The sequence below is a fragment of the Anneissia japonica genome, unplaced genomic scaffold (assembly GCF_011630105.1).
Source record: "Anneissia japonica isolate Jap-2015-1 unplaced genomic scaffold, ASM1163010v1 scaffold993_len1110182_cov180, whole genome shotgun sequence".
In the NCBI taxonomy this organism is placed as follows: Eukaryota; Metazoa; Echinodermata; class Crinoidea; order Comatulida; family Comatulidae; genus Anneissia; species Anneissia japonica.
Window position 1 is genome coordinate 369,596 of NW_022749760.1, and position 10,206 is coordinate 379,801.

The 10,206-nt window shown below is 34.6% G+C and overlaps 1 protein-coding gene across 1 annotated transcript in view; it reads left to right on the forward strand.

The window, feature by feature from the left end:
* The first annotated feature begins 2,886 nt into the window (after window positions 1-2,886).
* LOC117121206 overlaps window positions 2,887-10,206 on the forward strand; it is a 13,453-nt gene continuing 6,133 nt past the window's right edge. Inside the window, exon 1 of the mRNA XM_033266326.1 lies at window positions 2,887-2,952. The gene's annotated coding sequence lies outside the window, so the exon portion shown is untranslated. The remainder of the gene's footprint in view (window positions 2,953-10,206) is intronic.

Genomic DNA, 10,206 nt, shown 5'->3' on the forward strand with positions numbered 1-10,206 from the left:
CAGTAAAGCTATAATAATAATTAAAAAAAAAAAACCCAACAAAAAAAAAAAAAAAAACAACAAAATCAAAACAATACAAAAAAGATGGTATGATTAGGGAGAATTGGGAACAATCTTAAGATTTAATATCAGCAGGGAACAGTGAAATTCCACTTCCCGATACAAATACACAGTTTGCAAATAAAACAGAGTAGCCATTCTCAGCAAAACAAATTATAAACTTGTACTAGGCCTACAGTAGCCTAGTAGTAGTAAGCTTCTTGTAGGTTAGTGTGCTGTAAGGTATAACATGAAGTAAGAACGACGGAATAGGAACAGTGCTATTCGGAACGGCTTTAAATTATGAACGGAACATTGTATACTATAATAATTATTTTTTAATAAAAACTAATCACCAGGTCAAGGTGCCAAGCCTACCACGTTTCATAATTCGACGTCGAATCGAGACCTAACATGATAACACGAAATATAGAAATAGGCAGTAAAAGCATGAATCAAGTTATAAAACTATGGAATTAAATAGAAAATAGTTGTTCCAAACATGTTTCTTACCTTAGTATTTATAGCACTGTATTTACTTCTAGAAATTATTTTATTATAAGGACAAAATAATACAATGGGAACAAAGTCCTATGGAAGGGGTGGTGCCAGGATTTGCCTGAAGGGGTGGTGGGGAGGGGGCACCGATGTCCCCCCCCCCCGACGAGAGCACCCCCCCCCCACCGACGAGAGCAAAGCGGGCGTGGTCGAGAGTTGTTCAAAATCTTTCGAAAGTGGTCCAGGTTGCCGCGAAGCCCCAAAAAATGTGACAATTTCTGAGTTTCAAAGGCTTATTTAATTAATTTTTTCTTCCCGACGAATGGTAGTTTTTCTAACCGACGAGGGGGGAGGGGTGGGGTGCAGCTCTTCCCGACTCCCACCCCCACTGTCTCATGGTATACAGAAACTGAAGAAAGGCCACCCCCAATGATAATTAATTTTCTAGAAAGACCAAAGCTGCTTAATTAATATTAAAAATAATAAATTCCATTTATACAGCGCATATTGCGCGGCAGTACCTCAATACACTTTTACAAAAAATTATAAAATAAAAAACATGATGACTTAACAATAATATAGTATGGTGTGATGGCAACAAAAGATTCTCAAACGACTGTCTAAGTCCCAAAAGTAGAGTTTTGTTTTGTTTTGTTGTTTTTTTGTTTTTTTTTAATAAGAAGGGAGACATGTACGGTCTCCATCTTCTAAATTTCTTTTTTTATCCTACGTGAACTTACACCAAAGGTCCAATCCAATCCAACAATTCCATAATGATTAACTATGTCGATAGAACGACACACATTGACCAAGTTAAATATAGGCCCTATGAGATTATTCTGTGTTGAAACTCATGAAGATCTAACATGGGACTAATACAACATTATTTGTATGTGTTGCAAGCATCAGTATTAAATGATTTTGGCCTCATTCACTCTAAAACTTGAGAGTCCAGGTTATTAATTTCCTCTCAGTTCAAAGTAGGGTTGCCATTTGGCCTTTTTGACGGCCAGATTCCTCAAATCTGGCCGTATAAAAATTTGCCTGGCCGTAGCATTTGAAAAGTCACGACCAAACTATATTTGGCCGAATTTGGCCAAATTTTTGAAAAGTTTAAATTTTTTCAATATCGGTCTAATATAACGTAGACTTGTTTTGGATCTTTTGTTTTTGTTAGCTTAAATTCTATATTTGATTCTAATCTTTTACCTTTGTTTGTATTTGCACTAAACACTTAATCTATGTTCCCCGATTCAGCCGATTTGACGTAAGAGAGTTTATTTAAAAGATAATAGTTACATTTAATAATTTAAATTGTTTGGATGAAATATATTGTTTATAAGGTTTATCCTCGTTTAAGCTTTATGAAGACAGTTCATTGCAAGTTTGTACCATATTGTGTGTCTTTGTATATGTTCCATCTTGGTTCTATCTCTTTTGAATTTCTTTTGAATATAAGTTAAATACTGTACTTTAAATATTATTGCCCACTTGAATTGTATAGCCCTAGGTGCCGCAGTGTTCTTTATGTAGAGCGCCATATGCTCGATGTGATCATTCGGGTCCGATGGCACCTCCAATTTTAAGCAAATTTTGCAGAGACTTCTTCGAAGTTACTCTAGAGTTAGGTTGCATATGAGAAGGAAGAAGATAATTCTGATAGCAACATGGATTATTTGCTTTAAAAGTACTGCGACAATAACATTCAGAGGCGAATTTCGAAAGTTTAGATAAAAAGTATTTATTAAAGTTTTCATAGGTTTGTTTTAACGCCAGTTTGTGTTACCTAACTATGTAACTTAATTCATTCTAATTAAAGAGAGCCACGGATTTGCCAATAACAGGCCTTTAACATCTTAATATTGTGATTTTAAATAGCAGAGGTGGATTTAAGGGGAGGGGTGGTAAAAAAAGGGGGGAAAATAAATAAAATTGATCGCCCAAATGCATCAGGTTATTTTCGGGCGTAGAAAATAAAAGACAAATTTCCTCTAAGATGGTGTTATCTCGATCGGACCCACTTTCGCTCCCCTTTTTTCGGCCCCGGCCCTCCCCTTTCGGACATCTCTGGATTTTCCCCAGAGTTGGCCTGCATGCCAGCAACTAAAGAATATAGGCTATTTATTTTAAACATTGTTCTGTGTATATCATTTGAATTTCTTCAATCTCAAACAAATGACCGCTGATTTTCGTATATTTTTTTTGTAGTATTTCAAATTGATGTACCGGTACCCACTGTTGTCTTCTAATCGGATTAAAATCTGGCCGAATTTTGGCCGATATCGAAAAAAAGTTTGGCCGAATTTGGCCGCAAGATGGCGTGTGTTTGGCCGTGAAGCCTGTCGACTATCTGGCAACCCTGACAAAGTGATCGAAGGTCGTGGAGGCAGCATCTCCGTTAAGCAACTCTTTAAGGTAAACGCCTATATTTATTTAATCTAGGAATAATTTAAACAAAAATAATTATTAACACAGGGACGTAGCCAGGCTTTTGAAAGGAGGGGGGGGGGGAGCCGTTATGCGAATTACGTAGGACCCCGGTGGGGTCAAGGGGGGCGAATCCCCCTGTGAAGTAGCGCACTCTAAACGTTCTTACTTTAGGACTGTCTGAGAGAATAAAGTGAAAATTGCAATAGAACTATAGGCCTAGGCGCATTATAAATAAGCGCAAAAATAATTATATAATAAATCAACAGTGGCAGATCCAGGAATTCGAAAGAGAGGTGAATGAGGGAGGGACTTTCCAGAGGCGGATCCAGAGATGTCCAAAAGGGGGGGCCGAAAGGGGGGCCAAAATTTGGGCCGATCGAGACAACAATGTCCTAGGGGGTCCGGGGGCATGCCCCCGCGAAATTTTTGTGTTCTAGACGCCCGAAAATAACATTTGAGGCGTTCTGGGCTATCATTTTTTTTCTTTTTCTTTCTTTTTTCTTTTTTTACCTCCCAAAAGGGGGGGGCCGGGGCCGGCCGGCCCCCCCCCCCTAAATCCGCCCCTGCTTTCACAGAACGAGGAACCAACCACCTCAGCCCCACCATGGTTGGGGCTTAGATGGCCGGAAATTACACTCTCGCACTTCAATTTGAATATATTTTTCTTTTTTTTCCTTAAAAAAATGAAGGGAGGGGCCTTAAATCCACCTCTGCTCAAAACATTCTTTATCCAGAATAGTCATAATCACGAAAAATTGACATGAAAAACCAGATCACATCCTAAAAGCAAACAGCAGTCTCTAAGACATACATCAGTAGCCGACTCGTTGGAGTTTAATGTAATTCCCAGGGAAGGGCACATCTATCTGTTTTGAAAGGTGGAGGGGGAGGGCATTTTGCGAGTCGACACCCACCTCAGCCCCACCATGGTTGGAGCTGAGGTGAGAAAATTTGAGGAAAGGATAGCCAGAAATGACACTTTAGTAAAATTCATCATCACATCACCATTAGTCAAAGCTGGTCAAAGTGAAGCGCCAACATAAATTCTCATGATCTTTTATCAGGGATTTTTGACAACCATAGAGATCTTATTAATGTGTGTGTGATATACCATATAGAAAACAAAGCTTAAAAACATTGTCTTTGAGTAAGTACTTTACGTAGGCCTACTTCAAAAACGTGATTTCACAACCACCTCAGCCCCACCATGGCTGGGGCTGAGGTGAGAAAATTTGAGGAAATAGTAGTACCTCTCGAGATGGCCGGAAATGACACTTTTATGTTGTAAAAGTCATCATCATCACATCACCATTATAGTCAAAATGAAACGCCAAAAAATTTCTCATGATCTTTTATCAAGGATCCACAATATCCAGGACAACTTAAGCCTAACTATAGCTTACAACAAACTTTTTTTTCACATTTAGCACAATTTTCTTCATTTTTAATATTGCTATTAATATTATTATTATCAATTATTACTATCGTCATCATCATCATTGTTATTATAATTACTATTAGTAGTAGTATTATTAAACAAATATTTAAAGAAACTTGCAAAAGGATAAAAACGAAATTGAACCACAGTATCGCATTCTATCGTAAAAGACCTGGCCTGAGATTTATGGATTTAGGCCTATGTGTTCTATTAGGCCTATGTATAACGTGTAATGATGCATATTGACATGTTTTAGAAGTATTCATTTTGAGTGATCCTAGAAAAGAATTTGTATTGGCTCAAGAATAAGCTTTAAAATTTTAACACTGTGTACAAAGGGGGTGGGGGGGGGTGTCCGACGGCTTCCGGCTTCCCCCGGAATACATCCCTGTATTAACATTATTTGCATTTGGTTTTGGTTATAACATTCCATGAAACATTAGAATATTGACCGTAGGCCTCTCAAACTAGCATATTATAAAGTAAATTAAAGTAGTATTTTAGTCGGAATACTCCGACTTATGACAGCTGCTCATGCCGATTTAGGGAATTTCAAGAAATTTGAGGTTTTTGGCTGTTCTGAGCTCGTTTCTTACTCCCTCACTCACAGAATATTTCTTTGTTCAAGTCGGCCCAAGTGGATTCGTGGAGGGAATATAATTAGCTTGAAGCTGATAGAAAACTTAATATGATTGGTTTAAGGTAGAGTATGAGGCGCCATCTGTTCACTTATTATTTAGCAAAAAATGACATGGTTTTTTACGTTATATATTTATATAATATTTTATATAATATATAATTTTTTATATAATATATATATATATATATTATATGAAATATTATATATTATATAAAATATTATATATTATATAAATAATTATATATTATATAAAATATATATTATATAAAATATTATATAAATATGTATATAACAAAAAAAAAACCAATGCCTATTTTCGTTGGCCATTTGATGAACACTTGGCGTGTTAGCTTGTTATTTAGTGAAAGTCCTTGATGTGTCTGACCTTTTTCCATGATCTGACTAATGAGGCCATTTGCTTTTTCAATGGAATTTTAATTATACCGTAAATCATATAGCTTAAAACCTCAAAACAAACTGTTTACATAACCTATAAGTGTTTGCAGTGTTCATTCAGTAGTACATTTGATCATAGAGAAAGTAAATGAAAAAACAGCATCATCTTTAAATTTTATACAAAAATTTGTATTCTTATTTCAAGAATTGTTTCTAGAAAATTTGATATTTTTTAATAATCTTCCTTCTTACCATTATCACAAATGTTATGTTATTATATATTCTTAAATACAGGTCAGGAATTAAATTCATAATACATTTAAATTAAATTCATAATACATTTATAATGTATACACACATTCATGTTCAAGAATGTAAATATCGCCACTAGAACCTATTGAAATCGTAAGCAAAGCAATTTAACATTTAGTGACAGAAGGAAAAAAATAGACCTAAATGAAAATCGCTGTGACGTTAGTCAGATTTTGAAATCATAGTATATTCAATTGTTTCATTTGACCTAAATACAGGGACAGTTGATTAATTGCGTAATCCTATAACTCATTATTATGAAGGCATAATAAACAAACTGTTTCTATCCCCACTTCTTCCTTATATTTTTCACGGTTTTTGTGTCGGTCAGGCATGGGAAATAATTTATTTAAACTATCAAATTATTATTAATAGTGAAGTTGTTTGTTACGATACGTGTTATGAAATGCTCTGATATTCCTATTCCTATTTTTTTTTTATAAGAACCAGTAAAATTTTGCCCAGGCTCAGTGTTCTTATTTTTTGGCCGATTTCAGGCTCAAAATATTCTTAATTTGTTCTTATTTTACACACTTTTCAAACATAGAAAATTATTATTGTACAGCAAAAACGGGCCCTGAAAAAAATGCCCTGGAAAAATTTCTCCAGAAAAAAGGCCTGGTAAAAATGGCCCCAAATGACAGTACACATGATAGGGGGTATTACCTAGTCATACCTATATTACTGCACATAATGTACAGATATAATTTTTTGGTTTTTCAGAAATCTCATTTGACATTTTAGGCTAACTCAGCCTCAATTTTTTCTTATTTTGTTCTTAATTTTTAAGCAATTTCAGCCTCAGTGTTCTTATAAAATGTGTTCTTATAAAAAAAAAAAGTGTATATAATATGTTATTACATAGAGCTAATAGTGAACAGTTACCAGTATAAAGGTGAAGAAACTCTTCATCATATTTTAGTGGTTACATTTAGTGGTTAATTGATTGATGCTACAGACCCAAGAACTGTCGTGCATTCCAACATGATGATGATATCCAAATGACTTATCATGAATATTTATTAACACTTGTATATATGACCAGTCAGTGTATGTGTATAATAAACACTTTTAGGCTACTTTAAAATCATCTGATATTGTAGATATCCGTTTGCCAGCATTCTCTTATTGTATTGTACTTTTCGTAAGCATGGCTACTCCACCAACTACTACTACCACCACTACAACACAAATTATAACCAGGGATAGCTTGACAACATTGTTTCTACTGCTGGTTTAATTATTACCATACCAGGAATAATCTAGCACCTCATCTCCATAGCAACGCTACTTCTAACCTTCAAAATTACCATAGTTTCTGCATAGCATAGCGTTTCTACTACAGTGTCAGTTGCTCTGATCTCTTTCAACATTTAAGACCTCTTCATTTTAAGAGCAGCCTCATTTGGGCCTGCGATTATACTACTATAGTTATCTCTGATTTGGGCTAAAGTTAAACACCACGTGTCTGGATGCCTATCGGTAAGTACGTTACTGAAACATTGTTAATGCATAAAGTATGTGTATTATCATGTTTAACCGAAGTGCTAGTTAATTGTTATAATGTTTTTTTTTCATAATTATAACACTATTAATAAGAGTACGTTTTGTATAAATATATATAAAAATAATGCTAAAAAGAAAAGATCGACGTTTCAACTCCTTCATGGTGTCATTTTCAAGATCAAATAATGAAGTATAGAATATACAGCAACTATAATCAATAGAAAATAGCTAATCTACAATGTCAAAGTTCATATTAACAGTGGGATATTAATCCCTGTGTTAGATAAAAAGCTTTTCTTTGACAGAGTGTTGTTTATTCAGACTGGGTTTTAATTGTCTAATAAATAGCATTTCATGACGAGACAGTCAAATTTGTTCCTACATTTCTTTAAAATTCTGAAACATGACTCAAAATACTGCTTGGGCTGATATGATGGTCCTTAGCATGTTGTCCTAACAGCATATGTTTGTCTCTGTCAAAGCAAAGCTTTTTAGCGTTATTTTTATATTAAATATAACACTTTACTCATTTAATCATTGTATCAGTACTGCAGGCTTTTAATAAGAACATTTATGGTTTCAATGAGGCAGAAGTCGCCTATGTATGAGTAATGATAATGTATGACTAATGATCTTACAGACCAATTTTGTATTGAAAAGGGTGTAAAACAGGGCTGTGTATTATCCCCAATACTATTTTCTATTTTTATAAATGAATTTGTAAAAATTATTCAAGACAATGGTATGGGGGTTAGAATGAATGGCTTATGGATGGGAGACCTCTTTTGGGCCGATGACGTTGTTTTATTAGGAAATAATGAACATGAAATGATAAAAATGTTACATATTGCAGGGAAGTATGAAAAGGAGTGGAAGCTAAGTTTTAACTATGAAAAATTTAATGTGATGGTCGCTGGAAAGCGAATTAACCGAGAAAAACAATGGAAAATTAGTGAAAAATTCATAAAAGAGGTAGATTGCTATAAATATTTGGGAGTGATAATTTTTTCAAATCAAAAGGAACATAACCACTACCAACATGTCATTCAAAAAGGAAACTGTTTAATTTCGTATATCAAAGGTGTGATTGGAAACCTTGATAATTTTAATAGGGTCTATTACGGCAGTATTCTATGGAGGACAATTAGCGCTTCCCTCAATTAATTATCTGGCATAGCAATTCGAAAAAAGATAATAATGACTTAGAAAAACTACAGCAACAAATGGCCAGATTTCTACTTAAAGCTCCTCGCTGTGCACCTCAAGACAGGGACGTATCCAGGGGGGAGCCGTAGGAGCCGCGGCTCCCCCCCCCCCTTTGTACACAGTGTTAAAATTTTAAAGCTTATTCTTGAGCCAAGATAGAAATGCGATACCATGCTGTTACTATCCCATTTACCAGCAAACCCTTTAAAAGGGCATTCAGGTGGGTTGGTGAACCAGGTGCTTATCTCAGTAATCCAATTAAACATCAAAGAAAAATACCTCTACTTAAGAGTCATTATCAAAGCAGGCATTGCTATTTCTCAATAAATTACCAGTATAGTATTTAAAAACCAGGCTGGAAAATTTTAAAAACCTGTTGTTCAAAATAATTTGGCATTTTTATTACCTTAGCTATAATTTCAGATAAAAATCATTAAATAGATATGCTTTTGAATTTTAGAAATCAATGACTTATGTTAGAAGTTACAACATGGTTTTTGATTTAATTGTGCTAGTCTTCTTATGAACTATTCACAACTAATGAGCTTCACTGTTAATCTTGTTACAAAATTCCCTGAAGCAGTAATTAATAGAGATAAGAAGAGATTAGCAAAACCTGGTTCAAAATTGTAAAATTTGGTAAATGGTGAAGTTTCCTCATGTGTGGTTCAATTTCGTTTTTATCCTTTTGCAAGTTTCTTTAAATGTTTGTTTAATAATACTACTACTAATAGTAATAATAATAACAACAATGATGATGATGACAATAGTAATAATTGATATTAATATTAATAACAATAAAAAGTGAAGAAAATTGTGCTAAATGCGAAAAAAAAAGTTGTGAATTGTTGATCATAATATAGTATAGTTAAAGCTTAGTAAGCTATAATTAGGCCTAAGTTGTCCTGGATATTAAGTAGATCCCTGATTAAAGATCATGAGAAATTTGTTGGCGTTTCATTTTGACTATAATGGTAATTATGTGATGATGATGAATTTTACTATATAAAAGTGTCATTTCCAGCCATCTCGAGAGGTACTATTTCCTCAAATTTTCTCACCTCAGCCCCAGCCATGGTGGGGCTGAGGTGGTTGTGAAATCACGTTTTTGAAGTAGGCCTATGTAAAGTACATACTCAAAGACAATGTTTTTAACCTTTTTTTATATATGTTTTTTTTGTATGGTATATCACACACACATTAATAAGATCTCTATGGTTATCAAAAATCCCTGATAAAAGTATCATCCCTGATAAAACCTCAGCCCCAGCCATGGTGTTTTTAAGCTTTGTTTTCTATGGTATACACACACACATTAATAAGATCTCTATGGTTGTCAAAATCCCTGATGAAAGATCATGAGAATTTTTTTTGGCGCTTCATTTTGACTATAATGGTAATGTGATGATGATGAATTTTACTATATAAAAGTGTCATTTCTGGCCATCTAGAGGTACTATTTCCTCAAATTTTCTCACCTCAGCTCCAACCATTGTGGGGCTGAGGTGGGTGTCGACTCACAAAATGCCCTCACCCTCCACCTTTCAAAACAGATCTGTGCCCTTCCCTGGGTATGACATTAAACTCTATCGAGTCGGCTCCTGATGTATGTCTTAGTTTTTAGGATGTGATCTGGTTTTTCATGTCCATTTTTCGTGATTATGACTATTCTGGATAAAGAATGTTTTGAGCAGAGGTGGATTCAAGGCCCCCCCCCCCTTCATTTTTTTAAGGAAAAAAA